This window comes from Lissotriton vulgaris, chromosome 10 (genome assembly GCF_964263255.1).
Source record: "Lissotriton vulgaris chromosome 10, aLisVul1.2, whole genome shotgun sequence".
NCBI classification, from domain to species: Eukaryota; Metazoa; Chordata; class Amphibia; order Caudata; family Salamandridae; genus Lissotriton; species Lissotriton vulgaris.
The window spans coordinates 692,048,130-692,062,231 of NC_141698.1; positions in this window are offsets into that span (position 1 = coordinate 692,048,130).

A 14,102-nucleotide genomic window follows, 5' to 3' on the forward strand; every position below is an offset into this window, starting at 1 on the left:
TGAATTGATAACTATATCTCACAGATAAGACTATATAACCTCTACCTCACCTTATTTATTTACCCACACTATTCTGATATGCACTGGAATTAGGCGTGGGCGGAAAATCCGTTCCGCTCGCAGATTTTGCGGATTTTCGGGAAATCCGCAATCCGCGAGATTTGCGAATTTCCCGCAAAATCCGCAAATCCGCGAGCAGCGGATTTTGCTCGCACTGCTCGCACTGTTAGCGTGAGTTCGCGCCCCGCGAATAAGTGCGAAATTGCAGAAATACGATCTTGGCAAAACTGAAAGTAACTACTTACCAGGTTCAAAAGTTCAGGCACATCATTAGTAGCCATTTCCTGCAGTGCTTCCTGAGGGGCCCCTCCAGAGTTCAGTTGCCAGTTGAAACTATTATGTGACCCTGCTCTGAACCTCAGAATAGTTACACATATGCCACAAAGGTCCTGAATTACAGCTAAGGGAGACAAGCAGGAGCCAGGCTGGAAGTTAAAATCCATTAATCAGCCCCTAATTCATTATTGTCAGTTGGGGCAGGGCAGGTGTTGTAACTAATTTTGCAACAATGAAAGCACTTAGCAAGTGCAAAAGATCACTAATCAGGGCGCACTAAGGAAGCAGGTGCCAGCTAAAAAAATATTCTGTGACACATTAATCAGCCCCAAATTAATTCAGGTCACTTGAGGCAGGGAAGGTGTGCTTTGCTTTGCCGAAAATAATGTACACTGGACAACCAGAGGGTGTAGTGATGAAACAGAGGGTGGCATGGGTGGGCCAGAGGGTGGCATGAGTAGTCAGAGAGTGGCAGTGGTGACAGAGAGTGGCAGTGATGAAGAAGAGTGTCCCAAACAGGCTGGACATGTAGAAACAACAAGTTCGCAAAACTTGCGACCCGACAGGTAAGTTCGCAAATTGCGAAATTGTAAAAACCCTCGCGAACTGGCAGAAACACGGGCGAACACAAAAAAAAAAAAAATCCGCAAATTCGCGGGAATTCGCGGATTTTGCGGATTGCGAATCCGCAAATCCGCAAAATTCGCGGATTGCCAATCCGCAAAATCCGCTCATGCTTAACTGGAATACCTTATAACCCTACCTCACAGAGCTTGGTTTGAGACCAATGCTAATTGCACAGACATTAAGTTCTTATATCTCTAAGCATGTACATTCATTATTTTGCCTTCTACCTCATATATATTTTGTTGTTATTACTGCTATTACAATTATCTATTTGTTATTCTTTCCTGTTAAGCGCTCTGATACCCACGGGTCTTGTACGCGCTATACAAAACACTATAAATAAATAAATAAAGTGTGATAATGCAGTCCATACGCAAGAGATGCAGCTGTACTTCATCGTCCGTCAAGTATATGTCTTCGACTTACGAGAAGGCATCATGGTCGATCTCATGCACAAGTGACACAATGCATGCTGCAAAAACACCAGGGCTATTCTTATATCCCATAGGCAATCTTGCATATCGGCGCTGATTGCCTAATGCACTGAATACGGTCAAATCGCAGCTCTCCTGAGCCAGAGAGTGACTGAAAAATCCATTGGAAATATCCAAAGTGGTCTTGTATTTTTTGCGAACAATGCTATTCACTAAAGCAGAGCTATGTGTGTTCTGAACTACAAAGGTTTGAATATGACTGTTCAAATGACTGTAGTCTAAAACTATACAATATGAACCGTCCGGTTTCAATATCGGAAAAATAGGATTATTCATTGATGAAACACAGGGTTCAATCACACCCTGATATTTCAATTGGGTCTACATTTCACTTATGGATGCCTTAGCATCTCGTTTGAATGGATACTGTGGTTGGGGCTGAATTGTGGAGCAGAAAGGAATCACATGAACTGGGGAACCCTTCGCCAACCTGCCTAATTGCGATATAACACTGGCGGGTAAGGACAATGCCCATTTTGAGGCAAAAGCCATCTTGTCATCATCAGGAAGATATTGCGATAAACTAGGAAGAATAAAATCTTCCCCTCTAGAGTAAGCTAGGACAAAAGGGGGAGGCCAATCAACCTCCACCAATAATATGTCATAAGAAAAAGTGAGGTTTTCCCAAAATACTGCTTTAATTGTTCGTTTAATATCACCTTTAATTCCGAGGATTATTTCATATAGTCTATCAGGAGGGGCAACTCGGGTATCAGCTGTCTCTACTGTAATAAAAGTGTCAAAGAGTGGCTGCTGCACTATGGTAACATCTGCCACGCTGTTGAGGAGGTTTACCGCCCAACTTCTATTGAGGAGCAGGGTTCTCACCATCTCAGGCATACTAAACAGTAAAAGCAGCAACTTTTTTCTTCTGAAATGGGGTGCGATATTGATCTGGTTACCCCAGCTTGACTTTTACATCAAACTGGCGATATGCGTCGCATCTTGGTTGCGCAGACTCACTTTCTGTACGATCATGACACCCTCCTTCGCCGAATTGTTGATCCGATGATTCCTGAAAGGATTGAGTGTTGAATGGCTGTGTTCCAGACCTGGGTTACTAAAGAAACCTAGAGATTAATATATAATTTAAATTTGGTATGCCCTCAGGGCCGGGAGCCTTATTGTTTAAGCCTATTTTGATTGCCTCAGTGACTTCGTTCCTGGTGAACCAGATTGGTACTTCGGGATAACCAGTGGTTTACTATAAGGAGCAGGAGAATCATATAAAGAAGCAAAATAAGTTACCCATGAACCAGCTGAGATATTGACATCCAATGCCCTCTTGGCCTAGGTGATGTGGAAAACATCTTTATGAACCTTCAAAGAGATGTAACATGTTTCCATTATTTTTGCCCATGTTTTTTTATTAAATGTTTTCCTTTATGAAATTGAAACTATATTTTGTCTTCTGCAAAGAGTGACTTCTACCACATAACAAGTTACTCAGGTTAAGGGCAAAAATAAAGCTTTGTTTTTATTTGTCATTTTTGTTAAGCCATCTATTAGAGGTCAGTATGTGTTCTTCTTCTGAATTACATTTCTAAAGCCACAGGCATGTTTCGTGTTAGTATAAGCTGTTAAAATGGCAGTTTTAAATGTTGTTATGTAGGTAAATCTGTATACTAGGTAGAGAAGTCTAGACTACCTTTTTAATAAATAAAACTGACATTAAATGTTTCCCACTTCAAAGTTAAATCTTGGCACGATGTAGTTTATGTCCATGGGATAATAGGTCCAATAAAATTAAGAAGTACCATATCTCAAACAATTGAGGTGGTTTTGGTCATTCCATAGGCTCTTTATACTTGACAACCGGATTCCCAGCGAAATAGATAACAAAACATAACCAGAGGCTTTTTGTGCCTCTGGCCTTGTATTTAAGGTTAAGAATGGTTGTATCTGAGGAAGAATTGAAATCAATTATGTTGAACATTGCAATAATTTCAAAGAATGTTCCCCTTGAACTTCCAACTTCACTTCAACCCCCCCATGGGGTAACCACTACAGGACTGTGGGAAACACTGTATAATCTGCCAAATCTGAGCCCAGAGCTCCTAATTGGTGTTAACGTCTCCTGCAAGAAAAACCTTTGGAGCAAGAATATCATTACAAACATGGGCTAATGAATCGCCTTTAGAACAAAGAGCATAAGAACCACACATTTGATGACAGGTGAGGATCAAAAATAATCATCATAAAAATTAACAGCAACTTGTCTTCTGTATTGAAATTGAGCTCGTACATTTTGATATTCCTGGATTTAGAATCCTACACGCAGATTTGATGAGATGTCATTTAACCTAAATAATCAAACTATCTTTGGCCTGCTCATAAAAAGAAAAATAAGTATGTACGCAAAAGGTTTTATAAGTATAAAAATAACAACCAAATGTTCTGAAATACTATGATATGATATCCTTATTGAAAATATTTCAGACCTGTATAACTAGTTTGGAGTGCAGACAAGCCATGTTCAACAATATATAACATTTGCAAACAATGGTCCTTTCTGGTACATTAGGTTATGATATTTTTTAATTGTTTATAATAGAGCATTTAACTACATAATGCCACAAAATAGTATTTTAAATAACAGTTCAAAAACAATGCTATATTAAACATGCCTGAAACTTCAATCGAAGGGACTCTAGGGAGGGAATATGTCGTTTTTTTTGTATATTATGTAAATTCAGACAGTTATTGAATATAGGGTGCTGCAGAATGGGATGCAGATGAAATGGCACAGGGCTTAAGAGTACAGCCATGCAAACAATGCAAGGACCGTAGCACCTACAAAGTTTAAAACTCAATGTCTTTAATATTGTTTGTCAACACATAGAGGGGATGACAAGGAAATATCAGACTGGTCCAATCATGATCCCAGTAAAAGATAAAAAGACTGTCCAGAGAGGACTTTATGTTGACATTTCGATTCCCCAGTGTTACCTTAATGTGGTCATCATCAAGACGTAGTCAAGTACATTTTGGGCCAATAGCCCTCAAGGTGGCATAATTCAGTCATCTATATGGAGTTGAAATATAGAAAAGCAAAAAACATCAAAGGCCAACTTTGTGCATCAAGAGGGAGTTACTCAATGTAAAATTGACATACACTCTAGTATACCTAGTGTCCATTTTGGAAGAGCATGCAAACCCATATGCAGTAGTTCTTCAAGGATCCTTCTTCATTGCCATGCATGCAGTATGAATATAAAACACGATGTGGCTTTGATTGGCAAGGATCTTCTTGAAATAAAAGGGGTAATGGTGACAAATATAATAAAACACTGTGGTAATAGTTTCATGGTAATGGGGTTTCTTTCATTTCGTTTTTCACATAGATCCAGTGTGCATGCATTTTGAAATTATAACCTCCTCATCATGTCACGTTTGCTTCTGCTAGTATGGGAATGTCCCTTGCATGACAAATGGGTGTGTACCCCAACCCCGAGTGCTCATTTGAATAAGACACTTGCATTCTGACTTTTATTCTGGCATCACACTAATCCAGCATTTGCACAAAGACCTAGAACTCTCATTTGAAAGGCAAGATCCAGGACCTCTCTTGTGACCAGGAAGGATCCGCAAATAGTGACTTCATAGTATGCAGCGGACTCCTGCCTATGCCCTTGGTTACATAACATAAAGTGGTGGTGGCAAGTTATTTATGAATGCATAGTGTGGCCAACCCTTTTTCTCTGTATCAGAGCCCCTTTTGTGTAAGCTGCGCTCTTAGGTGAAATGCAGCACTTTGTACTGACATGCCATGTACGTGTCAAGTGTGTGTGTGTGTGTGTGTGTGTGGTGTATGTGCAGTGCCTAAGTAGCACAGCATGGTGGTAGGAATACTTTGTGTGTTGTATGAGTCTGGGTACTGGGGCCTGTGGGATTCATTCTGCATGCATCTAGTGTGGTATGGCACTAAAGAGAGTTTGGTGAGTGGAGGGGGTGAGCAGTGGGACTCCAGTTTTTGTAGTTCAAGATGAGAACGTTTCTATATTATACTTGTCTTTTTGTCTGTTTATGTTTCCTGTGTCATTAAGGCTGATGACAGCCAGATGCAGACAACTCATACTTTATTGTGCTCATGTTTTCAGCATTCCTGTGTCAGCGAGTCCTATTGTTGCCTAGTTTGAGAAACATTATTTTGCACAAAGGGTGTGTCTAGAGAGCAGCCAGCAAAGTACAATAGAAAGAGAACCAATCCTAACTGGTTCTGAAACTTTAGACAGTGGATCCATATCACCGATCTAAAAAATGTGTTTAAAGTGGAATACAAACCACCCCACTTTGTGCCAGTCCTACGTTCTTCTTGATCAAGGAAGGAGTACTCTAGCAGCTGCTGCATAGCTATTGTCTGCCTCACAGCTAGTCCCCAGACGTGAAGGGGCCTCAACTGAAGTCTACACCTTCTGCTGGATGAGCTAAGAATCTGCATATAGAGCTTAAAAGTCTGTCTACCTGCTGAGAGAGAGAGAAGGAGTGTGCCTGGCCTTCCATGCATAGACACTGTCCAGGCGGAGAGGCCCAGCATTTTGCTGGCATATGGAGCACCGAGAGAAAGCAAAGAGAGTGAGCCAGGAGTAATCCTAGCAACAAAGCATTCTCTGGTCTCTTCGTGCAGTTTAGTTTCAGAGTGACCTGTATCATGAATGCTCCACAACAAAGATTCCTGTCTTACCTGGCAATGTGAGATATTGGTATTGCAGCTGCAGTGGAAAAATAAAAGCTTTGTTGCTGTGAAGAAGCTGGGAATAGCCTGGAGGCTGCAATTGTCACAAATACATCACTGTAAAGAAACCCAACAACGAGGCTGCACCTGCTATGTCTGATCACCAGTCTGCAGCTTTAGCAAAGAAGGCCACCATTGCTAAAGACTGGAGGAACTGTGCAGACCTGCCCATGAAGTCTGCTGCATGAACCCTGACCCAACTGAAAGGACCAGCTCCCTAAGGGTAGGAGCAGATCCTGCACATGCTATACATCCTGAACTGTCATGTTATGTTAACAGGTATTTATTAGGCGCATGGCTACACCCAGGAGTGTCCCGGCACTCAAGACAAAAGACCCGCAACACTGAGCCAAAAAGGATCCAGTTTCAGGCTGCTGTTGGAATAACCAGGTTTTTAATTCCCTTTTGAAGGTGAGGAGATCCTGGTATTCCTCAACGCGAGAGGCAGGTCATTCCAGAGGCGAGAAGCCATCACTTGGAAGGATCTGCCACTACTCCGAGAGAGCTGGATAGGTGGGGTGATGATCAGTGACTGGGCAGATGACCTCAGAGTTCGACACGGAATATAGTGTTGCAGTCTATCCCCACGATATCAGACACCAATTTTATGAAAGACCTTAAAAACCAGCACCGTTGATTTAAAGGCGATCAGTTTCCTAATAGGTAGCCAGTGCAGGGAGGCTAGGAGAGGTGTGGAATGGATTCTTGGCCCGGCCAAGAAAATAGCTTGGGCCACCACATTTCGGATCACCTGGAGGTGACCAAGTAGAAATTCAGGAAGGCCAAGATACAGAGCATTTGCATAATCCAATCCCGACACCACCAGGGCATGGACTATCGTCTTCCGGTGGGGGACCGGGAGAAGAGGCAGAAAGTTCCTCAGCATCCCAAAACAGGTCCTGGCCACTGATTAAATTTGTGCCTTCATTGAGAGAGTCATCAAATTTGACGCCCACATTTTTTACAGTCTGGACAGCTGCAATGGGAGGAGACATGTCTTGCGGCCACCAATGATGCCAGAGATCACAGGACCGAGAGCCGAAGAACATTATCTCTAACTTCTCAGGGTTGCACTTCAGTTGTTTTTTCCTGAGCCAGTGGAAGAACTCTGATAATCATGTGTTTATTTCCTTACTGTTAAATTCTGAGCTCTTCCGGCAAATGAACAGCAATTGTGTGTCATCAGCATATGATACTATTTTAGCCCCGTAGTTCTCTGCGAGACGCGCTAAAGGTGCCATATAAACATTGAACAAAGTGGGGCTAAGAATTGAGCCCTGAGGAACCCCCGCATTCATAGGGGAAATGAGTGCAGAGAAAGGCGGGCACCAAATGGTTTGCTGGTGGTTATTCAGAAAGGAATCAAACCATCTCAAAACCATGCCTCCGATCCCCCCCCTCTTGGAGCCTTCATAAAAGTCCACTGTTGGGCACTGTATCGAAGGCCGCTGAGAGATCCAGCAGCACCAGAGCTGCCCTACCCCCCTTGTCCAGAGTGATTTTAATAGTTTCCATGACTTCCAGGAGGGCAGTCTCCATTTTAAATTGGCTCTAAAGCCCGATTGGCTTGGGTGGCGGAGAAGGTTGTCCTCATCATAGTATGTGGTCACCGAATTGACATAGCTCTCCAGAACTTTAGAGAAATATGGTACTAAAGATACCGGCCTATAATTACTGGCCACCGAGGGATCAGCCATAGGCTTTTTAAAAAGGGGAAGGATTTGGCATTTTTCCAGATCTTAGGTATTTCTCCCGCCTGTAGGGCAGTATTCAAACTGCCGGAATAATTACCTCCGCAATGGCGGCCAAAATTTTGAAGCTGGAAAAAGTTTTTTCCCCTCACGCACATTCCTAAAGTGCTCCTTAAGGGCATTTTTGTAGATAGCTTTGTCTGTCAGCTTGTAGTTAGTACGTCATATACTTTCCAGGCGTTTACAAGCACTCTTACTTTTCCTAAGTGCCTCCGTGAACCAGGGGGCTGAGGCTCTATTAATTTTTGACTTCCACCTAGTAAAAGGGGCTAGTTCTAGGGAGCGAAGTTGGCGCCAATTCTCCAGCACCAGTACATCCTCTCCAAACTCCCACTGAGGGGAATGGGATGGAGACAGAGAGCCATTTTCAAAGCCTCTGGAGTGATCAAATGAAAGGGCCTGTAGCTGTTCTCCTTGGGCAGATTATGTGAAGGAAGGCAGCCACCGTCCCTGTTAATTCTAAATTTTAGCAAAAAATGGTCCGACCAGGCTAAAGGTAATGGGGTGTCCAATTCGATCTCTTTAGAAGAGAAAACCTGGTCCAATGTGTGGCCCTTTTCATGGGTCGGGAGATGAAAAAATCGGTATATGTTAAGAAAGTCTAAAGCTTCAAACAGCCCTCTAGACTCGGGTTTCATCAAATTTACAGATTCGGAAGATTTTCTGTCCCCTACATCTCAAATACCAAATACCGGTCGGTAACGGCCGAAATTCCGTATTTTCGGCCGTTACCGACCGGTATTTGGTTACCTACATCTGGCCCCAAAAGAATAAACTTCGCCAGAAGCAGAGTTTCTAAATCGTTCAGGGAAGCTGAAAACGAAGAATGAGGTAAAAACTGGTGGCCTTTATTGACAGTAAATGTTGTTCGGGTCCAAACAAAAAGGGAGTGGGCGGTTCTTGTGAATGGTGAGGGCAACAAAATATAGGTCTCAGAATGTCCACGGATCGCCACGCTTTTAACACAATATCGGAACAAAGCTATGATACCTAGAGATGACTTTGCACTCGGATATGCCAACACTTGGTAGCCTGTGATTGTAATCTTGCAGTTTACTTATGTTTTGTGCATTGGTTTACAGCAACATATTCCAGCAACCTGTCCTAAATACCACAGTACACAAAATAAAATATTGCCAAGTGTAGAGCAGTTAGCATGACAAAGGAATGCGTTTTGCTGGCAGTTATTAATACAACGGTCACCTACCTTCCAGATTCCTTCCTGCTATCCAAGCTGTTACCTTTAGCCCGGGATGCCTCCTTCCCTCGCTTCATTTCCTGCATGAGTTTGATGTGGACGGGGGTTTTCCTGCATTCGCTGCTCATGCTGCCCCCATGCGAGGGCCGCTCACTGCACATCCGGCTCCTGAAGTCTGATTAGGAACTGCGCTTCATGGCCTGAAGCTGAGCCAGTGGCACGATGGCGCAGTTCTGAAGCCTATGCCAGACCGTCTGTCGCGAGATGGCATTGTAGTAGTAGAAGTGGTTGTTGTTCTGGTCGAACAGCTCTCACCACTGTTTCTCATCGGACTGGGGCAGGTTCACATTGGCAGGTGGCTCCCAGCCGCACTCCCCAGTCACGAGATTGAGGTACCTTCATTCCTGAGAGCAGGGCTCGATGATCTCTACCCAGTCCAAGCTGAAACGAAAGGCACCGTGAGTCAAACAAGGAGCGGGAGTCAAACTGTGAATGCAGCAAGTTCTGACTTGGGAAACATGCACGTGCGCTCGGGACAGCTGCTTCCATCAGCCTCACTCACACCTGTCAGGCTTCACAGCTGTCCCACTAGCAAACAGAAAAGAAATAGAACTTCGTGCTGTTTGGAAAGGAAAACTTTCACATGTTTATCGAATGTGATGCTTAATGTGCGTGCAATACTCGGATCTTTGATGTCAGGCTGTCTGAGAACCTTTCTCTGTTGCACTAGTGTGAAACTAGAAGTGCAATAATGAACGCTCTGTAAACAAGTGGGACTGGTGGGTGGGGGGAGTGCGGCCGAGAGCAGGGACGCGCAGCATTTACCTTGCGGGAGCGAGCGCGATAATTGCTAACAGATGACGCCGCTCTCTCCGGCAAGGGAATCATGAAACGTGCACGTGTTGCAATTGAAAGCAATGCAAAGCATGCACGTTTTAAGCTGAAAAAGCGGATCGATTTCAAGAGGGCCTCTCCTATGCAGCGCATGCACGCTGCGTAGGCGAGACCTAAAAACGAGCCTGTTACAAAAGGGGTGAGGGAGCACACTGACTGGCATACCAGCACACAATTCGTACAGCTGCATTGTGGTAAATGCAGTGCATGATAACACTCACTTTAATTGCTAATATTTAATATTCACCATTGCCGGTGCAGCTAGTGGTGAGTATCCCAAGTGTCAGGATATTTGCAGTGCTTTAGCCCCTTCAATTTGGGTTTGGAAACATAAGAAGCCTGTGAGCAACATTGCCTCCACCCCTAAATTTAACTTGTTACTCTCTGCTGAAGAAGAACAACTATCCTGAAAGACGTGTCGAGAAGTACGCAGCACTAATTGTACCAAAAATGGTGAATACTAAGGTCCTTAAACTATAGTGAGTGTTGTTAGGCACTGGAATTACCACAATCCTTCTTGAAGAATCGTGTGCTGGTATGCCAGGAATTGTGCCTATCCCCTCCTTTTATGAATTATAAAATGACCTTTTTTATATTTCAAGAAATTGCTCACAATTCTCCACTTTCCTAATTATTTTAAATAGACCAAATTATTCTGATGCTTTTAAAGTAAATGAAAGTTCAAAATCTGGAAACAGTAGTGAACATATTTCTTCCGTATGTTTAACCAGTTCAAACAGCAATAGGAATACCCTCTAGGCGCCTGGATATATATATATTTAAACCAATAAGAGGGAACCTTAGGTGTAATTATTTGCAACATTTAAAGCTATTATTCAAAATTACTTAGACCAATAAAGTGTCTTGGGTGGTATTGTAAAAGTGTAAAAAGAAAAATGCATAAATGCTTTTATATGTATTTCAATAAATTAAATTTCTACATAAATCTAAACTATGTAGATAGTAAGGAAAATGAGTCGGAATTTTCCAGGAACGCAGATGTCACATTAGTAAAATCTGATGTTTCAGACTGACAAGATATTCAGTCACAAAGATTCAAGGCAATATCAGCAAAATGTTTTCGATGTTTCTAGTTTGCGGAACAGTGGGAGGGAACAACGTCACACCTGGTATTTTCAAAACATTGCAGGCCTCCTACGGCATCTAAAGAGATCGTGAAAAGGAACCAGTTACTACTCCGTGTATGATATATTTGCGAAGTTCCATGACGTACAGGAAACATACCTTGTTGTGTTAAAATTTTGTTGGGAGAGTGATAATGTAAAGGTTCGATGCATGAAAAAAACAACATTGTACGTAAATAGCACTGGCCTAAAGTCTGAGGTGTGGTCAGTGTGCAATTGCCGGGAGTGGCACTGCTTACTGAAAAACAGAAAAATATGACTCACTTGTGTCGTCAGAAACCTACAGGTGCTGCTATCTCGTGAAGGGGGTAGTGCGTCCTCCAAGCACGGACACTGATCATTTTGGGGTATTTTGAGCTAGTGAAGGTTTTTGCCATGACACTATCTCTCCTGCACTATATATTTGATTTTAAAAACAAATGTTTCTTTTTTTTATACTTTAGTACACAGCTCTTTTGGTTGTGTTTCTTGTGAGCCTTATTTTATTGGTACGAGTCAGCAGTCTTGCCACGAGAGATAGCCTTTATTATGCTTGCCCACTTGACAGAGGGTGGATTGGAGTCTGAAAAGGTGCTGGGGAGATTCTTGTGTTTCTGGGGACGGTGCTTTCTCATATGATAAAGCAGCAATCTGTGAGCCTTGCCCAGTGTTGGAACGATGTTGAAGTACAGTCAGCCTCACGCCATTTTCCTTTCCTGAGCTCTCTGCACCAAGATGCCATCTTGGTTAGCAGTCTAGTTGACTGTGGTAGACTGAATGTGCAGGCAAGAGGGCACCTATTTAGGGCTTCCTGATTCGTGGCAGCACAGTGAATATGCACAACAGGCATGCCGAAGGCAAGCCCATCTGCACCCTGGCTGTACTCAGCGCCTGCCATGGTGTCCAAAAAGCTGCTGACGGTAAGCTCCTGCTTGTTCTTCACTTGTCAAGACTCCTTGCTTACTCTAATGAGGCGTTACTGTCTGTTGGGTATGACTAGTCAGGCCTCTTCCCTTTTTCTAGCATGGAGGGCTAATTTTAATCACCCCATTGGGATCATCAACCTGTAAATGCTTTGTGTTCCAAGCCAAATGAACTGTGTCAATCAGCTCTGCCCCCATGAGGTACTTATAGAGCAGAATTGGGCTGTACCCTAATTAAACCTCAGTCCTTAGTAAAACACACCTTGGAGATTAACAAGATCCTTCCTACAGGAAAGTTTGACCTACATTTTGTTACTGAAACAGAAACTTCAGAAGATTCGGTGCCTGACTTGGCGGTTGCCTACCGTGAGTGCACGCTCCTTTAAGGAAGCTAGAAGGTTGAAGAGTTAAAATTGAGACCTTTAACTTCAGAAGAATTGTAAAAGTTCTCCACTGCCATTTCGGCCACAGTTTCCATCAGAGATATAGTATGTTATCTCCCCCTTGGGTGTCATCTTTAACTTTACGGATCTTTTGGCGGACTTATTAATGTTGTTAAGTGTTGTCTCATGCTGCCTTCCTATTATTAGGTGATTACAATATGTGGACTGATTGGGCCAGGATGGAGCACAAGTTTGAAACAAGAAGTGGATTTGGCCCGGTCGCGCTTACCTTTGGAAATTCTGAGTACATTTTAGCAGACAAGGGCTGCAGGCAGTGTCTGATAATAGAGCATTGTCATAGGAGAGCCTCTGGAGAAAGTCGCAGTGAAGATTTCTACATTTCTACTTAGTTTCTATTCTGGAAATCGAAAACCTCCATCAGGGTGAGGCAAGGGGCTGTAAGTGATGAGAGTTCCATGAGGCCAGATACTCCTTTGGCCAGATACTCCTTTGGCCAAGGACTGGTTTTGCTGGTTCTGCTGCTGCGGAGAAAAATGTAGCTGGAGTTGCTACGAATTTAGGCCTACTGACGATGCACCTGTAATGACAAGATGAGCAGGTTGGTCCCGGTCTCCTGTCATTTCTCAGAGCAGTTTTAGCCAAACATTTTCTAGGTCCTAAGTTTGGATTATGGTTATCTGGGCACCTTTAACACAGAACTGGAGGGGTACCACTTTGAGCATTAGGACTCACTCAGGCCGAGTCCAGATGCAGGTTCAAGATGGTTTTGGAGCCTTTTCTGCTCCTGAGGCTCTTATCAGGAGACCAGCCATCTAGCCCTTGGAGTCACTCATGTCACCCTGGGTTCAAATGATGAAACAGAGCTCAAGCAGCAGGGCACGTCTCTGAGGGTTCAAGGCAGTCTCAGGCAGAAAAGCAGTCTTTTCATGTGCAGCAACGCAGCCTAGTGGAGTACACAGCAGGCCACAGCAGCAGGCAGTCCTCTGAGAGTCCTTCTGCAGGTCTAGAAAGTGAACTGTAGGGGGGTATGAGGGTTCTATTATATACCTTGTGCCTCCTTTGAAGTAGGAGACGTTTCTAGAGAATTTCCTTTGAAGTGCTGAAGTTTCCTGACTCCCCTGCCCTTGCTCCAAACTGGTTGCATGAAATATGCAGGAACGACAAGCCCGTTGTGTGAAGGCAGAGCACATCCTATTCTGTTGCAAGTGGGGCCATACCCATTTTAGTCCCCCATCCTGCCACTTGATCGCCCATACAGGCACACCTTATCCCTCTATTGTGGTGTTGTCTGGGTAGAGTAAACAAAGTCTTACTGTCAACTACACCCAGTCATGTGAACCACGAACAGGCTGCAGGCACCAAATTGTTAGGGCAGGAAAATGCCAACTTTCTAAAAGTGCAATTTAAAAATTGTAACTTAAAACAAATTTACCAAAAATAGGAGCGGTGCAGGGTAAAAGTTTGGTGATGACCCCTCAGTGAGGGCTAACACCAAACAACCCATTCTATCAAAGATTTTCATCGGTGTCTAAGTAAATTGCAGATAATGGCTAAATATGTTTGGAAGATTTATTTAGTACATTACAAATGCGCCAGTGTTGTCAGAACAGAGTTTG